Raw genomic sequence first — 10413 nt, forward strand, 5'->3', positions numbered from 1 at the left:
TGTCAATACCTCATTGTGTAGGGCCTTTTACCACTGTCATGGTCTTTAGGTAAATGCAATTCAGGTGTCACTGAGGTAGCGAAATTATACGTTCCTTTCCCCCCACCCTGATCAGGTGGTATATGATAACAAAAGTAAGTCTTACATTAAATTCTGTCCCAAGCACAAACCTTTATTAAGCAAACAAACACAACAATATTCTCTAACTGATTCCTGTCCAGTCAGGGAAGCTCCCACTCTCTGCCCTTTCAGGCACTCGGACAAGAGTCAGGCTTTACAGATGTCAGAGGAACGAGAAGTTAACCTTCTATGTGAATCAGGTAGGAGAATCTTCTGGCAAGTAGGAAACCACAGAAGCAAATGGACCTGGTGCCAACCCGAGACGCTGCACTGCTAGCCTGCCAGACTCTTATATCTTGTTCCTACAGGAGCAGAAGGACCTGCACATTTTTTTCCCAACCAGAGACCTTTAATTCTACTTATTCTACTAATAAATTCTTCATGTCCATGTTGCTAATTAGCAAACCTTCTGGGTGGATTTAGATAATGATATTTCAGGTGTTTGCCAAAACCACCTCTGGAGAGTAGACTCCTGATGACCTTCTTTTCAGTGTTAACTGGTCATCTTTGGAGTAGGGTAACCGAATAAGGAACTTAAGATATTATCTGCTACCTACAATCTAGTATAATATTAATTTACACACACACATTATAAGCCATGTTACCCACACCAGAGAATTTTAGAATAAATTACAGATAATATAGCTCACGTGTAGCAGGAAAAGTCTTAAAATATTAATTTCGGTCTGCCACTTGCTCTTACACTTCTCTTTTCCTCTCCTCAACCAGAGGAACCCACACTGCCTGAGGTAGAATTAGAATTGCTATGGAAGCAATTCCAAAGAGAAAGTTAATGTTTTATGCTGGGCTTCCCAACTGGACTCTTGAAAACGGAAAGGGAAAGCCCAGCTAAGCACAGTAGGTGTAGCCATAGGTCATAACAATAGACTGGAAAGATAATTATAAGGCTGAGGTCAGTGGACCACCCCCCTTCATCACCTGGGGGAAGGATGAGGCGATGACACTGCATTTTTTCCATCTGACTCTCCATTTGTATTCTTTTTTCTTTATATTTAGGTCTTTTCTGAATCGATTGGTAAATTTAGCACCCATTTGTCAGCTGACAGGCAACCCAAGAGTTGGATTTATTTAATGAAACCAAACCACAGAGAACTGAAAAGAGAAAGGAGACAATGGAAGATAAATCAAATAACTCATCGATATTGAAAAGTCAAACCCTATGCAAAGAAGTTTCTGATGAATATATTTAAAACGTGATCTATTTCTTCACTCCCTTAATAGCAATAGCAACAATGATAGGATGAATCCTTACCAAACAATTCCTATGTGCTGGGCACCTGCGTGAAGTTCTGTACTTACAGTCATCTGTTCTCAGTTGGATGGAAGCTCATGGAGCGTGGGGCTCTCTGTTGGGCTCTGCTCGTTGCTATGCTCTCCAAGGCCTAGAACAGGGTCTGGTTTGTCATCGACACCAAGTAAATAACTGTTGAGTGAATGAGTGAATTGACTTCTTCAGCTTCCCCCCCCCACCCCCCCGCCGCCCCCCGAGAAGCCCTGTGAGATGGTCTAATTACCACCTTCATCCTCCAGTTCAGGAACCTGAAACCCTGGACTACAAAGCCCTCTGGCTTCTGCAGATGGATTCAGAATCTACTTAGACCAGCCTGCAATGACTTTTTCCTCCTGCTTTCATTTTCTGCCCCACTTCTTTACGTTCTTTCTCTCCATACAGCACTTTCAGTGCAAGAAAACACAGTCAGAGACTATGACTTACACCTGTACAGCCAATCAGTAGTGAAGGAGCTTGGAAACCAATCCTTTGTGACTCCCAGTCCTCAACTCTCCTCATTCCAAGCCAGCTTCCCCCAATCAGAACAAATGACTCGTTATTTATTGAAGTTGGATATTGATTAGCTCCTGAAAGCTGCACACCTTTGCTTTAAAAAAAAAAAATCTTTTGAAAAAATGATTGCTTAGGTCACGATTACTAAATTCAATCATCAATTTAAAAATTTTAAGACAGTGAACCAAATGACACAGACGCTGAAAGGAACCTTCGAGGATGTTGATGAAACACCCTGTTTTTCTAAACAGATGAGCCAACTGTGACACAAACGGTGAAGTAATCTGTTCAAGGCAACCCGCTGAGTAAGTGGAAGAATCACAGGCAGAAGCCAAATCTTCGGAGACCTAGTCCAGTGCCTTCCATGCCATATGCTAGGCTGGCTTCCTCATCACAGGGTCGTCTTTGATGCATTTGATTTAATTTCAGAATAGAACACAAGTTGGATAAGACCAATGATTTTTTTTTTCAACCCATTACCTTTCTTCAAAAAGTGGCAATAAGACAAATTATGTGGGGGGTTTGCTACTTAGCCCACAGGCCTGGAATGTCCTTGAAGTTCCCCCCTTAGGTTTATCTGCACTGGTGAGGATTTTGTGATTGTTTCTCATAAGTTTGTACACAATTCCTAAGTCCTAGGGCAGGCTCTCATGCAACAGCTCTGTACACTATTATAAACTTAACCCCCACAGAGGCATGAAGAATTTTATGAGATCCTGATAACATCAGCTCCTTTTTGGGAAGGGGAGGGGAAGATGGGTGGAAAGAAGTTTAACTCTTGGATGTAAATAACACGTTTGGGCGATAACATTGAGAGCCACGATGAAATCAAACTTCTCATCCAGCACCTTTCAAAGAGACAAATCCTTGCTAATCTTTTAACTTGACCCTGCCCAAATGAGTTGAAGAACCCATGTCCCAGCAGAAGAAAAATAAGGAAGCAGAAAGTCTACTCTGAGGGACTACCAAGCACAGAGGTGAATATTTACAGCATTATATCTAACCAAAATTCACCAAATGTAATCATCTCACCGATGACATTTTCCACTGAACCTGTTTTAGCACCAAAATTCCCAGCTTGGAATTATTCCCAACTCCTAGATCCTATCCACCAATAACCCGCCCAGATTTTGGCCCACAGTGTGAATACGTCTCAGATCTCATTGCCGTTGAGGGACCAAACAAAGATGGGCAAATCGCTGGACCACATGTCCTACTTCCTTTCCTAGTCTCATGGCAGAAGTCACTAGTAGATGACAGCACATTTGCTTGTAGTGAAGATATGGGCTCGTAATCTATTGTCAGGCATGTATTGAAACTCTATGATGTGTCAGACAGTCCAGATAGCCACCACGAATCAGAGCTGGCAAATTATATAAAACCAGTTCTCCATTTCAGGCCCAGAGCCTCTGTTCACCCCCAGTCCCCTTGCTGTAAGGAGTAATGCACCCCAGCTGGTTCGCTCCCATCAACTCCCTCTCTTTCCAATGGACTGGAATACGAAGTCCCTTGCACCAAAACAGATGCTATTATAGATCAGTCAGGAAATTTTTCAATTATTCAGTACTATCAGTTCCCTTAAAAGTCAAAAGCTGAGTGCGTGGTTTCTGTGGGCCTGTGGAAAAGTAATGCTTATTGACATAAAATCCACCTTTTGAACTCAGTTACTGTGAGCGTGAAATATAAGTTGCTGTCTATTAGCCTCCTAATAGGCTTTAATATCATTGCCTACCAGAGACCCGAGTTACCGAAAAGGAACTGTCTTTTGTTCAAGCCATAATTTCTGAATTTGTGGGCGTATAATATAAAAACTTTTTCCTCCTGATTTTGATTAGGTTTCTTAGAAATAAACCTGGCATGTCATTTAACTTCTGTTAAGGGGACAGAAGCCTCTCTTTAGATGCCTGATCTCAATGTGACGTTCTCAAATTTTATGTGTTGTATGTGCCCTTCAAGTGACCCCCAAATTTTCGGAAATGCTAGAAATAAGAGTTGCAGTTCCAGAACATCCCCCTTAGAAAATTAGGAGACTCATAATTATCTGCCCAAGACTTTTTTTTTCCTTCAGCAAAATAACTACTCACACATACATTAGTCAATAATAACAGCTTTAAATTTATCCAGGGAAGAGTAATAATGAAATATTTCCATTTTATGGTGGAGACTACTATAAGGTTATTTCTAAAATTATGGGAAAAGGAAAGATGACATAGATATTGCCAATAACAAACAACTGATTTTGCATCAGAGTAAGTGCTCAATCGACATTCAACAGCGGCAAGTAAGGGGAATAGCCATGAGAAAACAAGCGTCAGGGACTAGAGACAACCTGGATATGGGATTATTTCATGAGGTCCATACAGCTTTTCATGGCTCTTGGGAAAGCAGTTGGATCTGTAAAATGATTTTAAAATTTATTTTTCTTTGCCATTTTATTCCTTTTTATTAACTTTGAGCTCATCTCTACTACCAAAGATGCCAAAACTAAACACACATATGGCATCAGTAGCAAGCTTTCGCTATTATTCTAAGTCTTTTAACATCTAGGTCAGTATCTCCAGATGAAATGTTTCTATTGACGTTCTGTTGATTTGGTTTCTTGCCGATTACCTGTCCACAGCTCCTTTCTCTGATGAAGGGCACTGGGTGGAACACTTACATTTTGGTGCACAGTTCAAGTCCAAGGACTCTCTGCTTGTTGCTCACCCCAAGTTTCCTTTTTTTTTTTTTTCTGAAAAGCTTAATTTTTTTTGAACACAAGAGGATCTGCAGGTGATTGAGAAGAGAATCATATAACTAGTCAAGTCTGAAATTGGTGAACTCTTCAGTTTTGTAATCATGACATGATGAGTTAAAAAACACGTGTCATGTCTGGTCAAAGCAGGAACATTTTTTAAAATTTCTTTTCATTTCCTTTCCTCCTTTCTGTTTGTCTCCACTCTGCATGGGAATGTTCGCTGTCAGCATTTGGACCCCAATGATCCTCAGATATGAAGGGAGGGATGATAATTTTTGTTGTGTGGACATTTTTATTTTCTGCAGGAGCACTGGAAACTCAAGACCAATGAATTTAAGGGATAAGATCAACTTCAACTCTAGGAAACAGATTAGCTGATATTTATTTCAAGGACTCTCCAGTAAACCTTCACCACAGTCTGAAATCAACAGTATACATTAACGGCTTAAAATTATGGTTTTGTTTTATTTCTGAAGAATGCATGTGCATACATGTTCACGTGTGTACACTCACGTAATATATCAAAGTCAGTGTAGGGTGTAAATTCCCCAGAAAATGATCAACTGGTTGCTTCTCTTACTACTACTGATCCACCCATTCAGCTGTCACACCAGGTGTCACCTCACTCCTCTTGGTCTGTGTTGTTGCTGACTGAACATAGAGAGTAAAGGAAATTATATGTCCAGTGGTGGGCGAATAATCCACATTTATTTTCTCATGCATTCTCACCCAGTAATCTCATACTATGGTGTTTAAAAGGTATTGTACACAATTTAAAAATTGATTAATAGTGAAAAGACGTAGCACTTAGGTTCTTTAACTTCATTGGCAATTAAAAGTTAGAATTTTTGAATCTTATTTTGTGAACGATTTAAAGCAACAAAGAGTTGAATACTTAGCTTCCACTACTTCTGCCTGGGGAAATGGTTAGAATGTGACTTGCCATCTGTATTTCTATTCTGTTTAGTTAGATTGTAAGTTGCTGTCTTTTTAATTTATTTTTTAATTTTTAAAAATTCAAAATAATTCAGTGACCAGCATTTTAGAAAGCAGCGGAAACCTCCAGTGACCCAACACAATATATGTGGGCAACACAGTGTTTTAAATTTCAAGGTGACATAACTTTGAACGCAGGTTTAAGAACAAAGTGTTTGCCAAATCCATTTTACTTTTTTCTTAAGTTGCTAGTTTTAATCTCTAAATTGTTCTCCCTATACTAAAGCATAGAGCACTGGAGGACTGGGTTCACATCTTGTTAGGTAGCCTTTAATAAGTTAACAAAATATACTGGATGGTGGCATGTTGGTATTCATTTACTTTCAACTAATCGATAGTTAAAAATGAATCCTAAGGTTCAAAAAATTAATCTCATGGTCACATTTCTTTTAAAACAATTTTTTATCCTATGGAAAGCTCTTTAGTCAAGGTACTCTTTCACTGGTATGACAGAAGATATTAAATATGCATAAAGTAAAAATATACTCAACGTATTCATTTTCCTTTTACTTCTGATTACAACAGATTTAGGAATATGTATTGAGGTTCAAGAAAAAGGCAAACTTTGCTGCTGCAGAGGCTCTGGCTTGCCTGTTCTGGCCACTTAGAAAGGTCTGGGTCTGATTCCTAGAGGACTGAGAATCATTCCCTCAGAAAGCTACTTACACTCTCCCTGGACTTTCTCCTAAACCATGGTGGGATGTCATGGGTGTGACTGAGACTTGGAGGCAAAAAAGAAAGGATAAGGTCAAAAAGTTAAAAAGAGTAAATTTATCATGTTTCCCCCTTTATTTAAGGTTAACAATTTACGTTGTCAAATTCTATCAGAATAAAAACATGAAACCACGAGATGATTATGTGAGGAAGCCAATTTGAACCTGAAGATAGTTTTTTAATGGAATGTATTTGACAAGCAACCCCCACTTTTATTGACTAAACTTGAGTATGGTTTGGTTTATGAATCCCCAATTCCTAAGGAAATGATTTAAACAAATTGTGGGACACGTGTACATAAATTTATGACTTGGCTCTGGCAGGGAAGATGGTCTCTCCAAAAGAATAAAATCCTAGGGGTTATAAATGGGTCCAAAAGTATTAGATTTTTTATTTATATTTCAGAAAGGTAATCACGTGAATGAAATGGTTTCATATACATTTTTACATCCAACAGCAGTGACACACTGTTCATACATTAATTCTATAGGAAAATGTACATCCTTCTTCTTTTTTTGGCTACGTAAGATTTGCCAAGTGTTCATGGACAAAAAAACCTTTCATTGCAACCTGAACTAGTGAAATAACAAGGGTAAGCCATATTCCTTTCAATAGCTTTATGGCATTAATAAAGCTATTGTTTGAATGGATGTTAATATTGGTATGTGTAGGATGCAGTCTCACAAATTCCCCAAAATGTGAATGCCCAATTTGAAAACTTTACAAAATAGTCTAATGGATTTTGTGACTGACTCTGCCCAGGGATGTGAAAGTCCAGGATGATTTATTTTAAGTGTACTTCTGTAGCTCTATTCCTAGCTGACTATTCTTCGATTCCCTAATCACAAAGAAATGCATTCTTATGAAGTTAAGCAGCTGTAGACACAGAATGCTGATGACATTTTCTCCATATCTTAGTTATCTAAAGAAAACCCAGTTAGTGGTAATTCTACCAAATACTTGTAACATTCACATGAAATTTTAATTGATTTTCAAACAGTACAACTGTGCCATGAATCCAACCACATAGAACATAAGCCTTAAGCCCACTAGGTTTAAGCAATTGTGTCTTTGTAGACTAAAACTATGTAAAATAAAATCTGATAACTCCCTGGTGTTAGAGGTAGACAGTTTTCTTTCAAATCCTAGGTTTGGTCCTTTATTTTATTCAGCAGTGAAAGCCATGAATACAGAACGAATAACAGCTGTTACAATTCTCAACCATGACTTCTAACGTCAGAGAATTCAAAGTATGAACATAGTACACAGTAATGAAAAGTATCAAAAATTAGTTTACCTCAAAAAAGATAAATAAAACAGGTATATTCCACCAATACATAAACAGATGTTTGTGCTACAGTTAAAATTTGCTGTATACAAAAGATCATAGTCCCCATAATCAGCTTATGATAGAAGCAAGAATACATGAGCCATTTAAATTGTCAGACATTATGCTTTATAAGGTATGCACAGAAGTTCAAGCAATAAATACATACATTAGTTCAAAGCCTTACAATAGCTACGCAAAGCAGATGCAGAAAAGCAGATTTGCTATTACTAGCAAGCAATGATATAAGAGTAAAAATTCATGAAATGCATTAAAGCAACATTTTTCTTAGAAAAAGTCTGGTCATTTATGGGTCCACCAACATTTTTACATAATATGCACAATTATCAAAATACAGACCAAGCATTTCAGAAAACTCCAAAAAACCTAAAATCTATTTTCAAAGCAATTGCAGTTTTGGAGGTTTTTCTGGTATAATGTGCAAGCAGCTATTTTTTAAAATTGTATTCATATAAAACCCATGCAAAACTCTACAGGTATATGCATTCTGTGGCTGAGACTTCCTTTCAAAAGTTTGGTAACTGAGGTATGCATACTTTAGCATTGTAGTCTTAGGCCACCCTCCTGATGGTACAGCTCTCACGATTACTTTCAGTCCATCAAAGCCTTGGAACATGCACCTGAAAGACCCATTTTCCCTTCAGAAAATCCTTCCAGTCGGATCCTAGATGACTGAAAACCATCCTTCCCAATCCCAATCTTTCTGTTGATGCCATATCGTAAACTTCCCGTTCACTGATCATGACCCAAAGACAAACAGAATGAAAAGTAGCAGTTACTGTGACGTTCTCACGTTTCATGCAATCTGCCATAATTGTTCTAATTTTTTTTTCATTTTTTTTTCTTTTTTTTTTTTCTTTTTTTTTTTTTTTTGCAGAGGTAGAAGCTTTCAGAAAGCCTTTTGGGTAAGTGGGAAAACCCTTTTGAAAGCCGTTATGTCCTTTTATTTGGTGTGATAGATGACTGGGTATCTCTCTAACTCTATTTGCTGACTTCAGCAAAGAATACATGATGAGCTTAGTTTGCAAGGACCAGCTCCATCACGTGGAACTGGTACGTGTGTTAAGCTCTAGCAGCCACCTTCTGTCAAAATCCTGTTTGTAAAGCAATAACCATCTTCAGGTTATGAGGTCCCTTGGTTGGGGGAAAAAGTATTATCAAGACTTGGCACAGCACATGAAAAGCAACACGTAAAGTTTCTAGGTTTTAAGCAAACATCTGACTATGCTATTTTCAACTACACCATAACGCATTATCCTAGTTTTGGGGTTTGGAGTCGTCGCGAAAACCAGCATTCCAACAATTTGGCCTGTGCAAGTCTTTGAAAGGGAGTGTATTGTTAGTGTTAATATCCCGTATCAGCAGAGGCAGAATTATATGTAACTTTGGTTTGACTGAAAATAAATACCATGGACTACAATTGCTATAATCTTTGCTTTCAGTGTAAAAACTCAGCTAGATCACTTTAAAATCAATATGAAATTAATTTTTGGCTTTACTAGACCTTTTATGTTTGGTTCCTACTTTTTTGTTTTTTTCAATATAACTTAAGACTATAAAAAATAGTACACAACAAAGATTCAGACCATACAAGACATCTTCTAACAACATGTATTCACCACCGAAAGTAAGTGACTGGATGGGGAAAACAAAAACACAATGTCCTATATATATAACAATATGCAATCTGCATTTGCATCAAGTACATAATCATTTTGGTCAGTGATCCACATTTGTTGCTTTCTAGCATATCATAACTTCCACTGCAGATTTTGTCCTCACCTCTGTCTTTAACGAAAGCAAATCTTCATTGCATTTAGATGGACTTTTGGCCTCAGAAGATTACTCTGTGACTGAATTAGCTTTTTAGTTGTGGTTTTTGTCATATTTGATTCTTGGTTTAGGGCTAAATGAAAAGATCCCAGAGGTCATCAGAAAACAGCAGGTAGTTCATGGAAAAGGTTCCTTTGTACTAATTGAAGTTACAGAAGGCTGACCAAAGCATGTGGCTGCTTCTGTGCTTGAGCTCTTGGCCATGGTTAGAGTTGGCTTTGGTTTGCAGCTGTAGCCTTTGACTGTGTTTGCAGGTAGACAAAGCTTTATCACAAGGAGGTAAAGAGTACAGTTGTAAGATCTATGCAGATATGCAAATGTTTCTATGGTGCTTGCACAGATAATGTTAGCTTAGGATTGCACTTTACATCTTAACACTAACAGCACAGACTGGAAGCCTAAGGTTTTAGATGGTTGCAACAGTCTAATTACTGTGTTTTGTAATAACTAACTTATGTCATTTACAGTTGGTGGCACCAACATAAAAAACTAATGTTCTGTTGTTTAAAATTCAGCTAGATACAAGCAGTGACACTAATTTCTGATACTACTCCTGTGCAAATTAAAAACAATAGCAACAAGTTGAACTTGACCAGCAATTGTTTCTAACATTACAACTACTGAATGCTGGAAAATTCACATTAATGAAACTAACACTATTTTTGGCAGTATATGAGGCGCGTTTGCTTTCTACAGGACGTATATCCTCATATTCAGTCATTTCATGAACCCTTAAGAGCCACATTTTTTAAATGGGCAAAGCCATTATAGAAAGAACAGTTCATTTTTTTTTTCAAGAAAATCAGTTTTTGTCTTTTTTTCTAAAAAAAAAAAAAAGAGAGAGAGAGAAAGAGAAAGAAG

General features: G+C 37.8%; 1 protein-coding gene across 15 annotated transcripts in view; it reads right to left on the reverse strand.

Moving 5' to 3' along the window:
- Positions 1-6747: 6747 nt before the first annotated feature.
- FOXP2 (forkhead box P2) overlaps positions 6748-10413 on the reverse strand; it is a 554125-nt gene continuing 550459 nt past the window's right edge. For all 15 annotated transcript variants that reach the window (XM_057730884.1, XM_057730882.1, XM_057730887.1 and 12 more), the window contains one exon: positions 6748-10413. This exon is cut by the window's right edge and continues 332 nt beyond it. The gene's annotated coding sequence lies outside the window, so the exon portion shown is untranslated.

The sequence above is a fragment of the Hippopotamus amphibius genome, chromosome 4, assembly GCF_030028045.1.
Source record: "Hippopotamus amphibius kiboko isolate mHipAmp2 chromosome 4, mHipAmp2.hap2, whole genome shotgun sequence".
Classification (NCBI taxonomy): domain Eukaryota; kingdom Metazoa; phylum Chordata; class Mammalia; order Artiodactyla; family Hippopotamidae; genus Hippopotamus; species Hippopotamus amphibius.